We start from the raw sequence: 4,677 nt of genomic DNA on the forward strand, positions 1-4,677 counted from the left end.
ATGGATTCAGTGGCAAATATCACTTGAAGTAAGTGCAGACTTGGACTGGATCTGTCCTTCTAAGAACTGAAGAAATCTTGAGAGACTTGGTTCAAAAGAGAAGCTACACGTTCCAGCGCTATGTGTTCCAAAATATCAGAATCACTTGAAGCAGCTGTTTTAAAATACATAATCTCAGTCTCAGCCTTAGATCCACTGAATCATGGAGATGATGCTCAAGATACAAAAGTTTTTTAACATCCTAAAGAGTTTCTGCTGACCAGCCACGTAAAGGAGCCAGGGCCGAAATAGATCAGCAGAAAATCAGAACACCCAGCTCCACTCTATCAAATCATGTGATCTTTCAGCATGGATGTCTTTTGGCAGAAATAGATGGAGCTTTGTTTCAACACCAGTTTGGTGTCTACTAGCTGTGTGACTTTGGGGCAGTTACTTGACTTTTCTGATCCTCATTTTCCTGACCATTACATGGGATACTGTCTTATCCTTTGAAAGGCTGTTGGGAGGATTAAGAAATACCTGTCTTCTAGGTCAGTACTTGGCACAGAGTAAACATGAAATAAACAATAATATCGTCCCCCTCCCCAGCCTCAGCTTCCTCATTTATAATTTCTTCCTAGCTTTATGCTCAGTCCTGTCTGACCCTTTGCGATCCCATAGACAGTAGCCCGCCAGGCTCCTCTGTCCATGAAATTCTCCAGGCAGGAATACTGGAGTGGGTTGCCACTCTTTTCTCCAGGGGATCTTCCCCACCCAGGGATCAAAAGCAAGTCTCCTGCATTTTAGGGAGATTCTTCAACGTCTGAGCCACCAGGGAAGTCCTCCTCATTTACAGTGTGGCTACTAATACCTGTATGTTTAGCTTGAGTATTTTCCCAGACTGAATTCTAGAAGAAAAGAGACTTTCAACAGTCCCGTGGGTTACTCTCTGATCAAATAGAACAGCTACTTGGGGGTTAGGGGAGCAGAGAAAGCCCCATCCTCCATCGCATGCCTTCTCCAAGCATATCAGACTCCACAGCAATCGGTTGGAGTAATTCTGCTGGCTTTCAGAGACCAGTGTTTCCTAGTCACATCCAAAGATCAACATAGGTTTCTTGCTGCAGTTGCTCCCAGAGGCTGGCAGCTTCTAGGCTGCAAGGAGAAGGCTATTGTCAGGAAAGAGGATAACTGCTGCCCACTCTCCTTCCAGTGCCCTGGTCACATGCCTCAGAACAGGAAAGGCAAAGCTGGCCGCGAGGCCAAAATAGCTGATCTGCAGCTGCTTAGATTAAGATGCCCCTACTGCCCACTCCCACTGCCTACACTTGCTCTCCCCACCAGCCCAGGGCAGGCAGCACAGACTGGGAAAATGCATTCAGTCCATCAGGCATGACAGAGTTCAAATTACCAAGTCAGCATGAAAAGTCTCCCTCTAAATGGACTGAAATTGGATTCTATTAAAAACCACATTCAGCGAGGCCCTTGGCTATTAATATTTGCTAAGACACAGAGAAGGGGGAGAAGGTAGAGGTCCCTGCAAAAGGTTGGGAATCTCAGCTGTTCTGTTGAATTGCTTGCCTGGAAAAAAGCCAACAATTGAAAGCCAGATTTGCCCTGTCTTCAACATCTCACAGAATCTTAGGGCTGGAAAGAATGTTAAAGTTTGATAATTCAACCTCTCATCTTATAGATGAGGGATCAAGTCCTGAGACGATAAGTGACTTCTTCAAGGTCACATAGCTAGTAAGGAACAAAGCCAGAACTAGAACTCACATCAGTTTTCTAACAACAAATTTATATTCTGTCCACTGAATCAACATACATTTACAAAGCATCTTTCTTCTTTGAATGTAATGCTGTGATGTTACTCTCTTCTAAAGAAAGAAGGAAAATAATACTCATGCAATCATCCTCTCACTCAGAACTTATCATTCCCATCACTCTAGTATAGGTGGTTAACAAGGTATTGTCTCTGCTTGTGAAACTCAGTCTATAGGGAAGAAGGAAAAATAAACAGGCAACTTCAAAACTGTGTAATAAATGTTATAGAAACACCAAGGGCACACGGAGAAGAGGCATCTATAGCAATCCTGGAGGATCAAGGAATATTTTCCCGAGGGAGTGCCAATTGGAGGGGCAGAAGTGGTGAGAGAGGAGTCAACTTCAGACCAGGGTCAGTGGCAAAGCTCTGTTACTCCTTTTCCTGGATACAATATGAAAAGATTTGGGGCTGTCATTATGAGCTGTCTTTCTTTACCCTTTCTCTGGGTTTCATGCCTCGGTTCAGGTAATGTCACTATACTACCCGTATAGGCTCAGGGGCCAAGAAGCCACAGAAAACTCTGCAGACTCTATCTGATTAACCCCCCTCTGTGCAGAGTAGGGACAAGTACACCAGTTATCTCTGAGCTCAATCAGAAGCTCCTCAAGACTTGTGATTTCCACAGTAGGTGAAAATTCTACACTAGGTTTCATGAATGCAGCCCCAGAGGCATCATGTCACGCGGACCTTTGATATATTCCATAGTTTTTTTTCCCCCCTCTGTTCTCAGGCTCTTTGTTCTAGAACAGCATTGTCCATAAGAAATAGGATGTGGGCCACCTGCATAATTTAACATTTTCTAATAGCCTTAAAAAGGTAAAAATAAAAAGAGAAAATGACTTTATCTTCATGTATAAGTGGGTTAGTAAAAGTCAGAATCCTGTCTGGATATCGTAATCACCCAGTCAACATTTAGAAAATACAGATGGTGGGGTCCTGGAAATAGCATTTTTAAGAAGCTGAAATTCTGGCAAGAGAAGGGGACGACAGAGGACAAGACGGTTGATGGCATCACTGACTCAATGGACATGAGTTTGAGCAAACCCCAAGAGATGATGAAAGACAGGGGAGTCTGGCTTGCTGCAGTCTGTGGGGTCACAAAGAATCAGACATGACTGAGTGAGCAAAAACAAGAAAATTCTGGTAGTGGTTCATAGAGTCATATTTGGGAATTGCTGAACTATTGAAAGGGCTTCCCTGAAAGGTTTCTGACAGTTCTAATAGTCTATAAATATGTAGTAAGAAAGCTAGCTAACACAAACAGAATCCATCCTTTCTGGTCCGTGTATTTGTTTCATTAATTTGCATGAATCAGTATACATACTGGAGACTTCCTTGATAGCTCAGTGGTAAAGAATTCTTCTGCCAATGCAGGAGACACAGGTTTGATCCCTGGTCTGGGAAGATCCCACACGCCACAGGGCAACTAAGCCCATGCACCACATCTACTGAGCCCACGTGCTGCAACTACTGAGCCCGTGCACTCTAAGGCCCATGCTCTGCAACAAGAGAGGCCATCGCATCACCACTAGAGAGCAGCTCCTTCTTGCCACAGCTAGGAAAAAACCCACGCAGCCACGAAGACCCAGCACAGCCACGAATAGTCAAATATGCATATCGGTCAAAGGTGAGAAAGCTTTCCTTTTTCAGAGCTCTGGAGAAGATGGAGGGATAGACATAAAGACAGTGGCGATGGAGTGTCTGACCATCAGGCATGGTTACAAGTTCATGGTAGACTGATATTTGATGGAAACTTCCATGACAAGGAAATGAAGAGATTAAAAAGGTATGCCAGGGAAGTTCCCTAGTGGCCCAGTGGTTAGAATTCCGGGCTTTCATTGCCATGGCCCAGGTTCAATCTCTGGTCGGGGAAACATAATTTAGTATAAGCAAGGTACTGACATTCCATCCCCAGTGGATCCACCTGAAACCTTTGAGCATGCATGAGGTTACTTAGGCCGCTTAGGTACCATCAGAGCCATCAAAGGACTTGTAGAAGAGCTGAATTCTTTCACTTCTTCCATTCTCCTTCTGCTCGCAGCCACAGCTACCTTTAAGCCACTACGCCCTATTTTCCTAGCCCGGGTCTAATCTTAGACCTGCCCAGGTTTGCACCAGCCTCTAGTTAAAAGAAACCAAGGTCTTAATTGAAGTGTGTTCTGAGATCCAGAAAAACGAAGGGTAAAACAGAAGAGGAAAGGGAGCTGAGAGAAACGAAAACTCTTTTTGTCAATCAGGTTGCTCATTTTGCAGTTGAGAGACTGAGGCACAGAGCACCGATGAAACCAAGCATGTTGCTAGCCTGGTCTTCATTTCTGGGATTCACTGCACAGAGACCTCCGAGTCTCTCTTTAGGACTGCTGGAAGTTGCTTCCATTGGTTTCCTGCATCTGTTGGCAGGTACCAATAAGAAAATTTTGAATAAGACTATGAATAGAAGGTATGCATTAAGAAACATCTAGTGAATCCACTGACAGTAGAATTACGTCTGGTGATTAAAAAAAAAAAAACTCATACTAAATATTGCTGATGTTAAACTGTGTCTATATGCCAAAGCCAGGAATGTTTGATATGGCAAAGGCATATTGGTGATGTGGTTCCCTTTCACTGCTCATTTCTATACAAGAACTTTATTCGAAGATGAGTCCACTAAAGTATAAAGTTAAAGTTAATTTCAATGTAGAATATAATCTAGTTCTTAGCATCATATTCTGGCATTATATCCTGGCATAGAGTTTAAAAATCCCAGCAGTTCACACATCCCCCATGGAGAGTCAGAGACCTAGATAGGTGAACAGCAGTGCTTCTCAAGCTTTTCTGTGCCCAAAAATCACCTGGAGATATTGTTACAACACAGACAAATTACTGAATGG

Source organism: Budorcas taxicolor, chromosome 10 (genome assembly GCF_023091745.1).
Source record: "Budorcas taxicolor isolate Tak-1 chromosome 10, Takin1.1, whole genome shotgun sequence".
NCBI classification, from domain to species: Eukaryota; Metazoa; Chordata; class Mammalia; order Artiodactyla; family Bovidae; genus Budorcas; species Budorcas taxicolor.